The sequence below is a fragment of the Girardinichthys multiradiatus genome, chromosome 23 (assembly GCF_021462225.1).
Source record: "Girardinichthys multiradiatus isolate DD_20200921_A chromosome 23, DD_fGirMul_XY1, whole genome shotgun sequence".
In the NCBI taxonomy this organism is placed as follows: Eukaryota; Metazoa; Chordata; class Actinopteri; order Cyprinodontiformes; family Goodeidae; genus Girardinichthys; species Girardinichthys multiradiatus.
Genome location: NC_061815.1, coordinates 2,149,449 through 2,168,782, shown reverse-complemented (window position 1 = coordinate 2,168,782; position 19,334 = coordinate 2,149,449). Strand labels below are relative to the sequence as shown.

At 42.0% G+C, this 19,334-nt stretch overlaps 1 long non-coding RNA gene across 2 annotated transcripts; it reads left to right on the top strand.

Annotated features, from left to right (window-relative positions):
• Positions 1-12,683: 12,683 nt before the first annotated feature.
• On the top strand, positions 12,684-17,729 carry LOC124860605. 2 transcript variants are annotated; one of them, XR_007036397.1, is made up of 3 exons: positions 12,684-13,180; positions 13,596-13,746; positions 15,330-17,729. It is a non-coding gene; the product is annotated as an uncharacterized LOC124860605 (long non-coding RNA). The 2 variants fall into 2 exon arrangements; XR_007036398.1 differs by having other exon boundaries at positions 15,281-17,729.
• The last annotated feature ends 1,605 nt before the right edge of the window (positions 17,730-19,334 follow it).

Below are 19,334 nucleotides of genomic sequence, written 5' to 3'. Positions count from 1 at the left end.
GCAAAAAACATAATTTTGATGTTTACATCTCAGATGGCCACCCCTCCTAGTACCGTTTGCTAAAGCACGAAGAGCGTCTCACAACATTTACTTGATGTATGGAGGGGAGATAAAACATATGCCCCTCAGAAGAGCTGGTCTATCTTCACTTTGTTATTCCAATATCTTCTTCATTTCTTTTATGGCATCTGCCTGATAGGATCATCAGTCATTTGCACACATCTGTCTGAGACAGAGAATGATTGCTTTTGCCCCACGTAATTTTAGGCTGGTGTTTAAGCCTGAAAAAGTTCATATTTGCAAGAGTATAGGAAAGCGCTTGAAAAATAGGAAACAAGAGTAGTCCTCTCTCCTCCCCCAGCTTGATATAATCCTGTTTTTGACTTGAGTGATTGGAAGGGATTTTGCAGGCTCTCCATCTGTTTCTGACAGCTTTGTCTTTATGTCAAAATTGGATTTCTTAATTTAATAGTTGAGCCATTGGCCTTTTCTGTGTCACAGTGCAGATTGCTGTACCTCGATAGGAAAGCCTCCCTCTGATATGTCAACAACAAAATGTCGTGAGTTACAATAATGACAGGGTAAAGAAGCACAGGCAAACTACGCAGATGATATGATATGCAAATCCAGCTTAAGTCTTAGTTGAAGGGGTGTTCTCTGTTCAGTCTGGCTCACACACAGGAACAGTCACTGCAACAAGATCTGGTGGACTAAACTGGGCATGTTGGTTTTGGGTCGACAATGATTAGGAAAAACATCTATGTCCCGGATGTTTCTTGATGCACTGTCACATTATGTAAATCCCCACTCTTTAAGAATGCCATTGATAATGTATTAGCTTGCTACAAGTTGCATCCCAATTAGCTGCGTGAATTGACCTCAGTTTGCTTCCTGGCCCCATCAGTTTCTTTCTTTCTTTGGGCTGTCTCTCTTATTTCCCCCACGGGGGTCTGGATGTAACTGGCAGCAAACCTCTTCTACTGCTGCCTTTACAGGATTGCCGTGAGAGAGATCACATGGGCGTCTGAGCTGTGAACAAGACAAAAGTTCAGTTTGTGGGGGAAGCATAAGGCCTGAGCGGCTCTCACTCAAACAAGTCAGCACCCCATATCTCTTTCATCTATTTTCTATCTGCTTCTCTTCAGAATCCTGCCAGCTCCAGCAATCTGTCCTCAGCTTCTCTTCCGTCTGTCTCTTATCTTGCCTGCTCTCCTCCCTCTCTGTCTTCTTTCTTTCTGGCTGTCTCCACCTTAAGCACCTTTCCTCACTGACAGCTAGAAGCAGACTAATTGACAGACTGACCCGTGGAAAAGCAGTACTCATGATCAAACAGTGATCCATTCTCAGCTACAGCTTCACCATACTTTTTCATTTTTCTTCTATACATTCCTTCCCTCAGATTTTGAAATGAATCATGGTCAGGAGCGTGGGAAGTCAGTCATGACAGATGAAGAGTGTCAGGCCAGCAGGGGAAAAGAGTGGACAAACGATTTGACCGGTTTCTGCAGTTTTAACCTTTGTTATGTAAATTCTCCTAGCGATTTGACCTCTGTTCCCCCTCTGTCAAGGGCCTTCATCTCATTACATGCTTGCACAGCTAAGATCTTCTTCAGACAAAGGATGGCCGCCCCACTCTTCACTTGAAGCAAACCTTTACCAAAATTCTATCATCTGTACTCATGTTCTTCTTCATCACAAATCACCCTCTTCTTCAGTACAACATGTCATATTGCCCATAGCAGATCTGTTATCCTTTTTGGAAGTCAGTGCTCAGATGTGAGTACTGTGCACAGGCCTCACTGTTGATTTAAAAACACTGCCATTCATTTTTCCCCCTGCCATTTCTTTCCCTTTTTTTTGCTCCGAAGTGCCACTAAACATTATCTTTACAACTGTGAAAGCTGACAGCTGCCAGTAGGAGTGAAATAATTGCTGCTGCCAGAGTGACAGCCAGGATTGGCTGGCTTCTATAATAGCAGAATAATGTCATTCTTATCTAAAACATTTCGAAGCCAGAGGAATTGATGCATTCTCGAGCTTAGCATGAGCCAGTTGTTGGAAGCAAGGCAGTTTAGGCAACAGCAATCAGACGTCACTTTGTATTTACCAAATGTTTTATTTTTGGGCTGTCACACGCAACAAAAGCGTTTCCACAAGCATCTTGGCAATTCCTAACTTGAAATCCACCCTGTTGCTTCCTGGCGTAGAGATGACCAACACTGAAGCTCACACTCTGATCACAAATGAAGTCTATGGGTCTTGCAGTGACACTCACAGCCAGCTGTCTCAGTAGGAAGCTGGCTTTGCCATGCATTAACACTGAGAACACTGTGTTGCCTGTAATTTTTCCCCACATTCAGGCATATTGGACTTTCCATCGAAGAGTGCTTCACATTCAGAGCTTCAGTTGGCCTTACACATACAGGGGTAGGACAATGAAACTGAAACACCTGGTTTTAGACCACAATAATTTATTAGTATGGTGTAGGGCCTCCTTTTGCGGCCAATACAGCGTCAATTTGTCTTGGGAATGACATATACAAGTCCTGCACAGTGGTCAGAGGGATTTTAAGCCATTTTTCTTGCAGGATAGTGGCCAGGTCACTACGTGATACTGGTGGAGGAAAACGTTTCCTGACTCGCTCCTCCAAAACACCCCAAAGTGGCTCAATAATATTTACATCTGGTGACTCTGCAGGCCATGGGAGATGTTCATCTTCACTTTCATGTTCATCAAACCAATCTTTCACCAGTCTTGCTGTGTGTATTGGTGCATTGTCATCCTGATACACGGCACCGCCTTCAGGATACAATGTTTGAACCATTGGATGCACATGGTCCTCAAGAATGGTTCGGTAGTCCTTGGCAGTGATGCGCCCATCTAGCACAAGTATTGGGCCAAGGGAATGCCATGATATGGCAGCCCAAACCATCACTGATCCACCCCCATGCTTCACTCTGGGCATGCAACAGTCTGGGTGGTACGCTTCTTTGGGGCTTCTCCACACCGTAACTCTCCCGGATGTGGAGAAAACAGTAAAGGTGGTCTCATCAGAGAACAATACATGTTTCACATTTTCCACAGCCCAAGATTTGCGCTCCTTGCACCATTGAAACCGACGTTTGGCATTGGCATGAGTGACCAAAGGTTTGGCTATAGCAGCCCGGCCATGTATATTGACCCTGTGGAGCTCCCGACGGACAATTCTGGTGGAAACAGGAGTGTTGAGGTGCACATTTAATTCATCCCTTTCAGACAGCTTCCTCTTGCGTCCACAGTTAATCCTGTTGGATGTGGTTCGTCCTTCTTGGTGGTATGCTGACATTACCCTGGATACCATGGCTCTTGATACATCACAAAGACTTGCTGTCTTGGTCACAGATGCGCCAGCAAGACGTGCACCAACAATTTGTCCTCTTTTGAACTCTGGTATGTCACCCATAATGTTGTGCATTTCAATATTTTGAGCAAAACTGTGCTCTTACCCTGCTAATTGAACCTTCACACTCTGCTCTTACTGGTGCAATGTGCAATCAATGAAGACTGGCTACCAGGCTGGTCCAATTTAGCCATGAAACCTCCCACACTAAAATGACAGGTGTTTCAGTTTCATTGTCCAACCCCTGTACATCACATGCAGAGCAAGTTCCATCATTGCCTCAAACGCTTCCAAGTAATTTCTGAGACAGTAATTTATGGTCACAGCAGTGTTTTTATCAATTCATATAATGAGGCAAGCACATCAAACTGTTTCATTAACAATCCATCTCATAGATCCAAAAGAGCTCTGACACAGAGTACAATAAGATTTTAGGAATCTATTTGATTTGAGCTTCATTTTCACTAAGAAAAAGGAAGAAAAATAACTGCTTTTATATTGTTTCTTGCATCTTAGCTTTACTTCACATTGTTTTTAATGTTGTTTATAAGACCAAGAGAATGATTTGACAAGTTTTACTAAATATTTACACAACAGAGTGAAAAGAAGAAAGAGTAAAGGTTTGGTGTCCCTTGAAAAACAACAAATATCAAAATGTTTCATAACTGCTATAAACCAAGTTTAATCTGTCTCTTGCTGCTATCTCTGCATCTCTGCTGAAGAAGATCAGGTAAGTTGTATATATATTTCAGGGAGGAGGATTTTGTTAGTTTTTTTGTTAGCACTGTCACAGAGGCCATTGTCCTTGATGGAGTGTTCTTCAACCGGCCACACAGTACTGAGAAAGTCCACAGATGTCCTCAGGGAAGGGAGGGGGCAGAGGGAGCAGAGCGTCATGTTTACATAACTTCCAGGAGAAGTTGAAGATAGCCAGCCATCAAGGTCATGCAGGGGAGCCAGACTCAGAAAACAATTATTTGGGTCAGGCTGACTCTTAATTTTCTGTCAGCCTTGAGAGTCACGCTGGGCTGGGTGTGCAGGAGACAGAAGAAAAGCGTCCTCCTTCACCGAGAGCAGAAATCGAAAGGTTGAAATTGTTGTGGAACGGACTGAGGAGGGTACTTAGGTTTGATTAGATGGTCCGGTTCCGGGATCGGGTTCAGTCAGTTGGGCTTGGGAAACCAGACTCTTGATCTCCCACGTGAGGGAGCCAACAGCTTGGAGGTAGCTTCTCTGAATCATCTGGGCAGAACTGTCTGGACAGAGCATCTGGTTTCACATTCTTGGAGCCAGGTCTGTATGAAATGGATAGGTAGAAACGAGAAAAGAAAAGCGACCAACAGGACTGGCGAAAGTTCAAGCGTTTTGCAGAGTGGAGATACATTTTTGTGATGAGTCTATACCATCCAGCCAGTGACGCCACTCTTCCAGGGCTAACTTGATGGCTAGGAGTTCTCGATCGCCCACATCATAATTTTGTTCCAAGTTGGTCAATCTACGGGAAAAGAATGCACCTAGGTGAAGTTTTCCATTGGACTCTGTACATTAGTATAGTACTGCACCCTCGATTTCTATTTGAGCTTGTTTGTAATAGCTGATTCGTCTAAGGACTGAAAAAATGCTGCTTTGAGAGCACATTCATCCCAGCTTTAAGCGGCTGCTAAAGTTTGGAACTCAATACCATGTTCAAATACTGGTCTGCTTCTTTGTTTTAAAGCCCACAAATGGTGAGATATACTCGTTTGATCAGTATCTGTGGCAAAAGTTTGTTTAAACTCTTGTAAAAATACCTCATAACTACAGCCGAACTGATTATAATTTGTAAATCTAGCCTGGTTCTGGATGGTTCTGCCTCACTGATCAATAAGGAGTATTGGCTGCTCTGATGGTTGTTACAGGTCTCTTTTTATAAAGTGTAAATATAAACCAAAATAAATAAATTAGAATAGCACTCACAAACATGACAGAAAGTGTCATCAGGTGTGTTTGTGTGTAAATGTGTGTGCCCTGCTGCAGCACTTGGCAGCACCAGCTGTCACATCTCAGCTCAGCTCATTTCAAAAAGCAGGTGTGAAGAGGCCAGAGCCACTGTTAAGGTGTCAGAAATGCAATGTATTTCTCAGACATCAAGAGTGTATTTAGGGTGTTTGGGAAGGAATTGATGGCTGGTTCAAACACAGCTGGTGTCAGAGAGGCAACTGGTAGGGGATTTTTAGATCTATATAACAAAATTATCTGTCATAATTGTCATACTTTCATCTTAAAGATATCCATGTTTACACAGGTATTAATTTCAATATAAATAATAATCTCTGTTTTTATTAACATTTTCACAAAAACCGGTACATTGAAATGGAGAATCAACAGAAAAGCCCTTATTGCCATTACAGCAATCAAACACTTATTTCTCAAATTCTAGAAATGCACTGCACAATGTGGCATAATGTTGGAACACTTCTGTTGCTTTCATTTTAATATATATTTTTAAAGAACTTTCATTCCTTCTTTTGTGGATAAAAATAGCTTTTTTTGGATGATTATTCCCTCTGCAATTGGATTCTGTGCAGCTGGAAGGATTTTTGCTGATACTTTTTAACTTTTGGACATTTGTTTTGACGTATAACCATAGGAACAAGGTGGTCTTTTACAACTGGGAGCAGCAGATTAACAACTCAAAACCTCAAACGCTACCTCAACTACAGCAACAAATCCCTCATGATTTGTAAAGGAGGCACCATGGATGCAGAACAAGAGCTGAGTAGAGAGAGAGAAGGATGAAGTTCAAATCACCTTTTCCATTTGTTATGATTGGAAATGTGAGATTGGTGAGAAACAAGTTGGATGAACTCCAAGCCCTAACAATGACCCAGCCAAAGTATTGGGCATTATTATGCGTTTCACTAAGACATGGCTGGAGGATCATATCCCAAATTCCAGTGTTTCTCTGCTAGGCTTTCTGACCATACAAGCAGGCGGAGATTTTTTCATAAGCTTTAAGGTTGGAGCTGGACCAAAATGCAGACAGGAACTCAAGAGCCACATGGTGAGTTGAAAGATTTAATAATAATTTGATTAAATAAACTTACAATGGGGACACTTGGAAAAACAGGACATGGAGCATTCAGGTAGTAGTATCCAGAGCAAAACAACAAAAGCAACGAAGCATCGGGCATCGACTAGAGTTTATAGCAGGAGAATGGAAGAAACTAGCATAGAACCAAAAAAACCAAACAGCTTATATAAAGGGAGAGAGTGAAGAGAAAGGCAGGGCCTGCAGGTACGGTTAATTAGGTGGAAATAAAGAATAGCTGAAACCAATGAAGGGAGAGAGCTGAGGGAGAGAAGAGTAATGAGCTGAAACAGACATAGGGACACAGGGAGAAAACCTAACAGATACAAATGTAAATATAAAAAAGCACAAGAAAAAATAAAAAAATAAGAAAACGAGGATGAACTAAAATACAACACTAAGAATATAACAGGAAAATAAAGAAACATAAACAAGGAACTCAAAAACACCTGACACAGTAGGATCATGATAGTTTTAAAGAGCAGCAGCAAAAGCAAAGAAGGCTGATTAGCAGTGTTTGTGAACAACATATTGGGTAATCCAGGACATGTTTATGTAAAGTGTCATCTCAGGAGCCTGGATATTAAACTGTTAGCATTCAGTTTTTGTCCATATTATTTACCAAGAAAGTTCACCTGTGTTACTTTGGCCACATTCCACCATTTGTCGTTGCCCACATTGCCAGCGATGAAATCAGCTCAGTTGTTGCAGAGGGGGGCAACACAATACCCTAATGCGTTTGTGGCAATATCTGGTGATTTTCAAAACGCATCACTCTCTGCTACACTTCCAAAGTTTCAACAGTTTTTCAGCTGCCCTACCGGAGAACCTAAAACATTGGATTTTTTTATGCAAATTTTAAGGAACCATGCATATCTAATGCAAGACCTCCCCTTAATGATTACATAACAATCTGGTTTTTCCCTAATATAAACACCTTGGTCAGAGGCAACCAGTAATCAGGACTGTTTTGAAGCTACAGACTTGGATATACTGTACCAGCCACATGGAGAGGGCATCAGTGCCATGATTTTGTCATGATCCTTAGGTGTTTGAGTTTTGTATTTCTCTATATTTGTCTGTTAATTTCCTTGGTGTTTATGTTTGAAGTGTTACAATTTTAGTTCATCTGATTGTATACTTGTTTCTTTGTTTATTGTGTACATTTAGATATTCTCTGTTAGATTTCCTTCCTGTGTCCCTATGTCTGATCCTGCTCATTACTTTTCTCTCCCTCAGTGCTCTCACTTAATTGGTCACAACTGTTCCTCATATCCTCCAGATTACTCATACCTACGTTCTATGTCAAGTCTCCATTCATCCCTCAGTATCTGAGCTCACATGTTGCATTTGCTCCCTGCAAAATTCTCCCGTTACTCTAACAGATTAAATGTTGTTCTTTCCTGCCTGTGACGCTGCCTTGTTTCTCATCATGTTACTTGTGTACTTGTAATTTTCCTAATTTTCATTAAATAAATAATGTTCATCCAATGCTCCACTCTGTGTCTGGGTTCTGCTCCTCCACCACATCCCGTGACAGACTGTGGGACTGATCTCTCCAAATAAGAAACGGTAAATTGCATGTGCAAAAACAAATTGTACGTGTAATAAGGGGGCATGATGCGCACAATTTTTAAAGACTGCATGCGCAAAGGATAACAGGTGCAAAAGAGGAGCAGACCTCCCTATACAATGAGGAAATTGTGTGTGCCGCTGGCTGCTACTGCTCCCAGTGGAACTAGAGGAAAAATGAACAAAAGCGAACAAAAGCTGTGGCACTGGAAAAATGAAATGGTTGTTGCACTGCGTCATTATAAATTATCCAGATTCGGACATTTTTCCTTCTGTTCCATTCTGCTCCTGCTTTTCTGGACTGTTACAGTTTGTTAACTTTTGTCATCGCTATTCACAGCAGCAGGTTTGTCATCTCAGTCTCTGATCTGACGAGATTATCTCTCCTCTGTTTGTTTGTGCAGAGCGCCTTAAAGTGCATCACTGCGCATGCGGAAGGCTGAGTTTGAAGTTGTTCTATGAGCAGATGCTTTATGTTTGTGGTCTGGACAGACCCAGTGAGGCAAAGACTACATCCTGCTTTGCCTTCAATCGAAATATTGGCTTACAAGCTATTGCACAGAAGGGCAGAGCTGTGTCCAAAGTGGCATGTGACCTACGCCATCGGTGTGCACATGGGGTAGCTGGTCACTGTTATGTCTGGGCTGACAACACCACCGGAGTGAGCACAGCTTGTGAACTGTGTTGCTTGACATGACTCGCAACGGTTGCAGCTTAGAAATTGGCCAATCAATATTAACAATAAAAAAGACAAACATGTATGTCAAAGAATTTTTAGAGGTTTGCCTTGAACTTCTTCTTTTTTTGATGGTGTGTTTGAAAAGTTTATCATAAACAGCCACATGTAATATTAGCAACAATATTAGCTGTTTGTTGCAGGAGTTGGCTATCTGTATGTTCATTTTATAAATGTAACATGCCATGAGTGTCCTATAAAGAATGTTAATTGAACATTTAGTCTGTCATTTTCTACTGCTTATTCTATAGTGGGTCACGGGGAAGCTGGTGCCTATCTCCAGCAGTCTATGGGCAAGAGGCAGGGTACACCCTGGACAGGTCGCCAGTCCATTGCAGGGCAACACACAAACAACCACGCACACACTCATTCATACACTTAAGGGCAATTTAGAGAGACCAATTAACCTAACAGGCATGTCTTTGGACTGTGGGAGGAAGCCGGAGTACCCGGTGAGAACCCATGCATGCACGGAGAGAACATGCAAACTCCATGCAGAAAGATCCCCGGCCGGGAATCGAACCCAGGACTTTCTTGCTGCAAGGCAACAGTGCTACCAAGTGCCCCACCGTGCAGCCCTGAACATTTATGTGAATAAAAATAATTTTCTAATGATTGTACTGAATTCGTTTTGTGTGTTTCAGCAATATTTTAACGGTATACTGTACTTGTTTGATTGTTTCAATTGTTGGTTGGTGACACAAAGCGTTTTTTTACTGTATAAACCCTCAGCTGGTGTATGTACAGTTGCAAAAAATGCAATCAAACTGACTCGGCTCCAAATGCACTGCACTGACAGCGTATATCTTTCTCACCACATGGAATAGGTGGCCTTAAAATGATAGTTTTTCTCATACTAAAAAGTGATTTTAACATCCAGTTTTCAAATGAAAAGTTTAATCTGCTTTATAATGTATTTATTTATTTCCTATTAATTATACTATCAACATCAAAGCACACTGGGTCGTTTGCATAATGTGCAATTAAAGTTACACAGGCTGTGGCGCTTCTCTGGTGGATGATAGTTATGTGCGCACTTCGCCATGATCGGGTTTGTGCTTCAGGCCAGATGATCTCGCTGACAGCGGTGGTGCGCTGGAATAATTCAGATGCAAGAAAAAAAGTGCTGCAAGGAGTTTTATCATAGGAGATATTTCATGTGACTTTTGTTTGTGACTGGCTCTCAGACTAGATTATCCTAGAGTCATCTATTCTCATCTATTTTTATTATCTTTATTTTTGACAATCAAATCTGTTGACACATGTACAGATGATTCTCTGTCTTCTTCGTCTGTCATTCTATCTATACCTCATTCTGGTCAAAGTGACAGCAGATATTTTTACATCCCAATTAGGACCTGCATTTCAAACAAGCAAAATCTAGAAGCAAAAATAGCACCCGCAATTCGTTTCAGGTTTGGTAAATAGCATTGCTGGTGGTTTGGAAATTTATTTGCATATCCACCTCCTATAAATTAATATTTATTAAGGCAACAAGCTAAAAGGTTTCTGCCTGCTGTTCAGCTCATTTTACACACGGAATCTGATTAGCACTGTTGGAGAAAACCCCTCGCCCCTCCCGATGGATCGTTTATTCTGGAAGCAGAATCACAGGAGAATTAAATGTGTGGTGAAGAGAAAGCTGAGCCGAAAAGCGAAGTTCTCGATTTACCGGTCGGTCTACGTTCCTACCATCACCTATGGCTATGAACATTGGGTCATGACTGAAAGGACAAGATCCTGGATGAAAGCGGCTGAAATAAGCTCCCTCCACAGGGTGGCTGGGCACACCCTTAGAGATAGAATGAGGAGCTTGGCCATCCGGGAGGAGCTCGGAGTAGAGTTGCTGCTCCTCCACATCAAGAGGAGCCACTTGAGGTGGCTCGGGCATCTATACCCGATGCCTCCTGGACGCCTCTCTCAGGAGGTGTTCCAGGCACATCCAACTGGGAGGAGGCCCTAGGGATGGCCCAGGACCCGTTGGAGAGACTATGTCTCTTGGCTGGCCTGGAAACTCCTTGGGCTCATCCCGGAGGAGCTGCAAGAAGTGTCTGGGGAGAGGGAAGTCTGGGTGTCACTACTGAGTATACTGCCCCCGCAACCCAGTTCTGGATAAAGCGGAAGATGACGAGCATGATGAGTACGATTATGAGAGGATTGCTGGAAAGTTAGCAACTTGATGCCTTCAGCTAACTCTCAACAGCATTGTTTTATAGCTAAGATTTAATTGAAATGTATGTAATTTCATTTGAGTCAGTCTATATATGTGTTTTGTTTGTCTTGTAAAGTCCCTTGGGACAAAATAATATTAGGGCTGTAGCCAGTGATTATTTTAGTAATCAAGTATTCTATCGATTGTCAAAACAATTGAGTTATTTAATAGAAAATTGGCACATTCTGCAGATTTTTCACTTAACTACTTATTTTATGAGTAACATAAATATGTGAAAGAGAAAATAACAGTAAACATCTTTTTTTTAAATATAAACATGTGATTGCTGATAGTCAACTGCTAACCAAATCCTCGTATCTGCAATTTTTATCTCTCCAAGCTCAGGTATGCTGAAGCTGGAGGTGGATAAGTGTAAAGCTAGGTTTATAGTTGACGCATTGAACATGCGAGGGTTCGTGCACCAACAGTGACGCAATTACGCTGTCCCCGCCCCTGCGCGAGGGCCCTGCCCAGTGGCATGTGCGTGGTTGTGAACCTGGGAAATTTTGTATCTTGACACGGACCGCACGCGCCATGCTCCATTCAGAATGAATGAAGTTGAAAGTTCCAAAATTTCAAGCACAAATAAACGAGTTCTTCATGAACAGAAGGAAGAGAGTAACAGAAAAGAAAAACAAACAAAAAAAGGTAAGAGAAATGTGTATGGGAAGAAACTTGTGCCATCAGAAACCGAATTTGAATTCCTCAGACTGAATCTGTATTTCTGTAATTTAAAATTAAATGCATTGGTTTGAAAATGAATTTCACTAAACTGAAGCTGAATTTAATGGTTTGATATTTAATTTGTTTGCTTTAAACTGAATTCAGTGGTTTGAAACTGAATTAATTTGCTTTTAAAATGTATTTCGTTGTATGACAAATTCTGTTTGACTTTCACTTTCAGGTCTGAAATTCAATTTTAGTTCCAAAATTAATTTTTTTGTGTCGCACATCTGAGTCCTTGAAACCACAAATGAATCAAACAAAGAAACAAAGAAATTAATTTTGTCAAATTAAGATTGTTAATTGTAATTCTTGATAAATATTAATTAATCAATAATCATAATTCCAACGCCTGCTGCCTAGCAACCATGTTAGCATGAAACACAGAGCTGTGTAGCCAAACAAATGGGGCCTGAAGGTTAATACCACTGTGTCCAAAGTAAATAACTTCATTGTTTTTATTTACCCTTTTACATATTGCTGATGGGTTTTAGTGTGAGGGATTTACCCCCTCCCTAACAGGTCTTGTTTTTTGTTCTTCTAATATTCTTATTTAGTTGGTAAATGTATTGCTTTGTTGGGAGGAAGTAATTTGCTTTATTTAATATTTTGTTTTAATCATTCCCTCTTCTCTTTGAGGTCACCTGGTCTTGTGTTGCCATGGAAGTGTGCCCATGAGCAGGGCTGACAAGGGCCTGGTGTTTTCAATCAGCCTCACTGGAAAATCCATTGTTTGAGAGAGAGGGGAGATGTTTTCTGGATTTTGATTGGGCCCAGATTGTTTTTGTTTTAGTTTTCAAGTTGTTAGTTGTAATTATGTAAATATATTTCTAGGAATATAGTTTAGTACAAATGTTTTTCTATATGGAAATGGAAATGTTGTCTCCACCCCTTAATTAGTCCAGGTAGGAGCCAATGCTTTAAAAGCCAGGTGGTTTAGATCAGGGTGAGTCTCTCCCTACTGTTGTTGGTATGTATGTCATGCTGTGAACTGCAATGAAATGTTTTGAAGAACTGCACAAAAAAAAAAAAAAAAAGATCTGAGCGCTACAATTTCTGGATTCTGTCTGATTTTTTTTCATCACAAACCAACACTTGGTGTCAGGAGTGGGATGCGACGCCGATGTCCAGATAAGCGCTAATTACGGGTCCAAAGCAGCAGACAAAAAGCCTCAAAGTGGCAGAAGCAGCGCCAGTGGAGGAGGCAGAGCAGGAAGGAGCTACAGGTCGGTCCAGTGATGAAACAGCATCTGTGGACATGAGCAACATTGCTGGCATGCAGGAAATATGTCTTCAGTTCCAGAGTGACTTTGTTGAAAGATGGGACAAAGAAAAGAGTAAGCAAGAAAGGAGATGGCACCAGATACAAGTTGAAGTTGGCAATCTGAGAGATGGTCTGGGGAGGCAGCAGAAGACTGAAGATGAAGCTCAAACCGGCCCTTCTTCAGAAGCAGATGTAGAGCCAGCTTCTCGGCGTCATTCTAGAGGTGAGCCAGTACAAAGAGCATGGACTCATTCGGATATTCCAAAGTTTGAGGAGGGAGATGACATTGAACAATACCTGACAATCTTTGAAAGGTTAGCGACAGCATACCGGTGGCCCGAGAGGGACTGGGCAGTAAGGTTGTTACCTCATCTCACCGGTAGGGCCCGAGCAGCATATGTGGCCATGGCTGCAGAGGATTCCTGTGATTATGCTTAAGTAAAGGCAGCCATCTTGACAAACTATGAGATTAATGAAGAAATGTACCGACAATAATTTAGAGAGCCAGAGGTCTGTGTGAATGAAACCGCCCGAGAGTTCTATAACCATCTGAAAGACCTTTACCTGAAGTGGATGCAACCTCAGGGAAAAAGAAAGGATGACATTGGGGAGATTCTCATCTTGGAACAATTCTACAGTTCTTTGTCACCAGAGCTGAGAATATGGGTCAAAGAGAGGAACCCAGCATCGGCACAAGAAGCAGCAAAACTTGTTGAAAACTTCTTAGCTGCAAGACGGGGACCACAAATCTTCTGGTACAACTTCAACAGAAGGCCAGCTTAATGCAGGGTAAGTCTGTGGGATTTGGTTTGGGTGGTGGTCCAAGTCAAATGACAGGTGTAGAGAAACAAAGGGGGAAAACATTCTCATATAAGCCTAAGTTGGAAGCAAAACCGATTATCTGCTATTTCTGTGGTCAAAACCAATTTGAAGGTAAGAAACAAGTCATGGAGGTTAGAGTAAATGGAAAGCCATCCATTGCTCTTTTGGATACTGGAAGTGTACAGACCTTGGTCTACCCTTCTATTCTGAGAAAGCAATGCTACTTAGGGGGCCCAGGCCTTGCTATTTTCTGTGTGCATGGTGATCACAAAACTTACTCCATGGATGCAGTCTATCTAGAGGTGGCAAACCAAACTTATCTTTTAAGTGTTGGTGTAGTGGAAGGTCTTGCATATAAAGTGATTTTGGGTCGGGATATTCCAGTCTTACCAGAACTGATCCAGGCTTGTAAGCCAGTGTATGTTGTAACCAGATCACAAACACAAGCTAAACAATTAGCTGGGAAGGAGGATTCTGAAACTACACCTGAGGCTGTGGAGTCAGGCCAGCAAATAAACTTTGAGACTATGATGAACTAAATCTTCTGCAAGAACTGCCCTTTAATGTTAATCTTCCTTTTGAGAGTGTGGTTAAAGTGAGGGAAAGTAAACAACAAAGAAGGCTTCAGAAAATGGCAGGCACGGTTAGGCAAACATCCCTGGGATTGTCGGATCTTGAGGGGGACATTGTGGGTTCACAAGTTGACTTCCAGAGACAACTGTCTGATGAATCACTGAAGGGTCTTTTTGATCAAGCAATTCCTATCACTGATGGAGAAGTGGGTAAACAGCCTGATGGGGGTGATTATATCCTTAGAGATTAATTCCTTTATCTTCATGGGGGGAAACCAGGTTCAGAAAAACTGGTGGTTCCACAAAGTCTAAGGGATCAAGTGCTAAATTCGGGTCATGGTGCTCCATGGGCAGGGCATTTGGGTTTTAAAAAGACCTATAGGATTTATGCCAGGTTTTATTGGCCAGGTCTTTATAATCAAATAAAAGATTACTGCCAAACATGTTCAGTGTGTCAGCTGTCAGGAGGAAACAATTTCCCAAAATATCCACTGCAGTCCTTAACTATATTGATGTTCCTTTCAGCAGAATAGGTATGGACATTGTGGGACCACTTGGACGGACCCAAGCAGGAAATCGGTTTATCCTGGTGGTATGCAACTATAGCATGTGCTATCCAGAGGCTTTTCCCTTTAGAGATATAACAGCTAAACAGATAACCTATGTTTTACTCCAGTTGTTCTCTAGGGTGGGGACTCCATCAGAAGTACTTACTGACCAAGGTACTAACTTTTTGTCAAATAATCTTAAGCAGGTCTACAGATTGTTGGGCATAAAGGGTATTCGGACAACCCCCTACCACCCACAGACTGATGGGCTGGTGGAGAGGTACAACAGGACATTAAAGAGTATGTTGAAGAAGTTTATTTCGGTCAATGGCAAAGACTGGAATAAGTGGTTACCCTATCTTCTGTTTGCTTATCGTGAAGTTCCGCAGGTGTCCACTGGCATCTCTCCATTTGAACTTATGTATGGCAGGTAGCTGACGGGTCCTCTGGATGTTCTTCAAGAGTCCTGGGTTGGCACGAGGGATCAGTCAACCAATGTCATCAGCTACATTTTAAATATGAGACAGAAGATGGAGGAGACAACCAACCTCATCAGAAGGCACCTGGAGAAGGTTCAATAGCAGCAACAGACCTGGTATGATAAAACGGCCAGGTGCAGATCCTTCAAACCGGTCAGATGGTTCTTTTATTACTTCCAACATCTGACAATAAACTTTTAGCAAAATGGCAGGGGCCATACACTGTTGTAAAGAAGTTAAGTGCTACCACTTATGAGATTGAGATGCCTGAGAGAAGGAAACCAAAGCAAACCTTTCATATCAATCTGCTTAAGGAGTGGAAATCCTGGGCTCTGCCCCTTAGTCAGCAGTGCTTTGTGTGTGCTGTGGAACAGGATGATGAGGCTGAGATGCCATCTGTAAAATACTCTGTTATTTCACTTGACCTCTCTCATCTCACCCTCACCCTGCAACAGGAGTTGGAGGCCATTATTCCTTCAGATCTCTTCAAAGAACAACCAGGTTCAACAGTCTGAAGACCAGTGTCCCCATTAGGCAACGAATGTATCGTATCCCAGAGAGGATGTCTCCTGTGTTGAAGGAGGAAATTGAGGTCATGTTGAAGCTTGGCGTGATTGAACCATCCACCAGTGAATGGAGAAACCCGGTGGTTTTGGTAATCAAGAAGGATGGAGCATCTGTTTCTTGACTTTAGAAAGGTAAATGCTCAATCAGACTTTGATGCCTACCCGTTACCAAGGTTGGATGATCTCAATGAATGTGTTGGTCAGGCTAAATATATAAGTACCTTAGATCTTTGCAAGGGATATTGGCAGGTTCCTCTAACAGATGCTGCTAAGCCAGTCACTGCCTTCAGGACCCCGCAGGGATTATGGCAGTTTACAAAGATGCCTTTTGGACTTCATGGTGCACCTGCCACATTTCAAAGACTGATGAATAAGGTACAGTCAGGTATGGAGTCATTTACTGCAGCTTACCTTGACAATATTGTCATTTACAGCAACTCATGGCAAGAACATCTAATTCATCTGAGACGGGTGCTGCAGACCATCAAGCAAGCCGGCCTGACTATTCATCCCAAGAAATGTTCATTGACAAAGAAGGAGCTCCAATATTTAGGCCATATCCTGGGTGGAGGAGTCATAAAGCCAGTGAAAGACAAGGTGGAGGCAATCAAGGCAGCAGAAAGACCAACAACCAGGAGGCAAGTCAGGTCCTTTTTGGGCCTGGTAGGTTGGTATTGTCAATTTATCAGGACATTTTCTGCTAGAGCCGCTCCTCTTTCTGACATTACTGGAATATCAAAAGCAAAAATTGTGTGGGGAGAAGCATAGGAGAGGGCCTTCCAGGATTTGAAGCAGGCACTGTGTCAAGAGCCTGTACTGCAGAGCCCAAACTTCACTTTACCCTTCATCGTTCAGACTGATGCATCTGCCAGGGGAATTGGTGGGGTTCTTTTGCAGGGAGAAACAGAGAAGAAACCAGTCGCCTACATTAGTAGGAAGTTGTTTCCGCAAGAAACCAGATATTCCGTGGTGGAACTGGAGTGTCTGGGTATCAAATGAACGATTGACTCTCTTAGATATTATCTTTTGGGGCGAGAGTTCACTCTGGAGACTGACCATCGGGCACTGAAATGGTTGGAAGCCATGAAAGACATAGTCACATAACACGATGATTTCTGTCTCTTCAACCTTACCGGTTTAAGATGGGCTACATTCCAGGAAAAGAGAACCCAGCCGCAGACTTTTTGTCTTGCTGTGAACCACAGCGAGTCTCCTGAAGGGGAGGCAAGTGTGAGGGATTTACCACCTCCCTAACAGGTGCTGTTTTTTGTTCTTCTAATATCCTCATTTAGTTGGTAAATGTATTGCTTTGTTGGGAGGAAGTAATTTGCTTTATTTAATATTTTGTTTTAATAATTCCCTCTTCTCTTTGAGGTCACCTGGTCTTGTGTTGCCATGGAAGTGTGCCCATGAGCAGGGCTGACAAGGGCCTGGTGTTTTCAATCAGCCTCACTGGAAAATCCATTGTTTGAGAGAGAGGGGAGATGTTTTCTAGATTTTGATTGGCCCCAGATTGTTTTTGTTTTAGTTTTCAAGTTGTTAGTTGTAATTATGTAAATATTTTTCTAGGAATATAGTTTAGTACAAATGTTTTTCTATATGGAAATGGAAATGTTGTCTCCACCCCTGAATTAGTCCAGGTAGGAGCCAATGCTTTAAAAGCCAGGTGGTTTAGATCAGGGGGAGTCTCTCACTCCTGTTGTTGGTATGTATGTCATGCTGTGAACTGGAATGAAATGTTTTGAAGAACTGCATATAAAAAAAAAAAAGATCAGAGTGCTACAATTGCTGGATTCTGTGATTTTTTTTCATCACAAACCAACAGTCCTATTTTCTTTAAAATGTTCTTGTTTTATGATCTTGTTAATTCAGATATTTAAAATGTTCAAAATATTTATTTGTTTTCATACATATAAAAATCTAACACTGCAGATAAAATACATTGATGACAAATACCATTTGTTTAATTTATTTGTAAAGCTTTTAACAACTTAAACACTAACATATTAACTTTAGGAACAATGTTTAAATCGGTTTATTTGTAGAGAATACTAATAATAATAATTAGAGGTGAGAGAATTTAAGTACACCCTTTCATCAAACTTTTTGACAGGTGGGTGGGACTTCCGGTGAGGGTGGGATTTCCGGTTGGTGCCATGTGGGTGCCATGTGGGCAGGAGGTCACGTGGTCAAGCAGGTGGTGTGTCCAAGGGGGCGTAACCGTGGATGCTGATTGGTTGTCGTCATTAGGGGCGATACCTTAAATGAGTCAATTAAAACACAGGGGTGTGTTTGTTACAAATAGAACAAGACAAATATGGTATTATCGGAAACTGTTTGGCATCAGCACCAATTAAAAATAGAGGGGGTGTGTTTGTAAGCATCGTTAAACCTTGAATAACCCAATGAAAACAATAGGGCATGCTTTAGTGTTTACTTTAAATACAGAGATAAAACTCTGCACTTTACATGCAGCATTCGTTGGAAAAAGAACACCTGTTCAACAATGGCTAGTTAAGAGAGTTTATCGTCGAGCGGAGGAGAAACGCAACGCATGCCAAGATGATGATGATGAACAAGCAACTGCATCATATACTTCCTCAACGGAGATACCTATCGGAATTCCCGTCATGACATACTCTACCGATGATGAGGATCCAACATCAACTTCAACAACCATGGTTGAAAATCAGACCTCGGGTCAGCCAAGAGGTATGTCAGTTCTGTGCGAAACCCCAGTGACCGTCTACCAGTATTCATCCCGTGAATTGAATGCTCCTAAGAAATCAACATACTACATCTGCAAGGTACAAAGACCCCCGTTCGACACTCTGCAGGAAGAATGGTCTTTGGAGCCATATGGCCTGGTTGGCAGCTGGGGTTATATTTTCATGTATGAAATAGGAGAGCTTTGCCTGTATCAATTGGATCAAGATGAGGTATTTAATGGATCACTGGCTCTGTGTACTCTCACCCACAGCGACTGGGCTGTGTTAAGGCTTGCAATCCCGCACCTTAATGATACCCCTGAAACAGTCTCAAGGCAGGAGAGGGAGGAAGAAAATGAACTGTCTCCTCGACCTGTAAAACGGGCGAGAATGTTTCATATACCATCCGATGTTGAAATAGCTGAGAGAGAACCTCTCTTTAGTGCAGTGTGGGGGTCAAAAACCACAGCAAATGGCCGCTGGTCTTTTCGGGCAAGCAGACGCAGGAACAACCGGACGAGTCCCTCAGATCTGTTTGTGTTGGAGGCTTTCAATCAGGACTGCGGTGTATTCAAGACAATGCTGGCTCTGCCGTTTGAAGCTTGGGCAGAGAAGATGAGTGAAATTGGACATTGTCTTTCCGACCTTTTCCACAAGTCACGAAGTTGGATCGATGTCATGT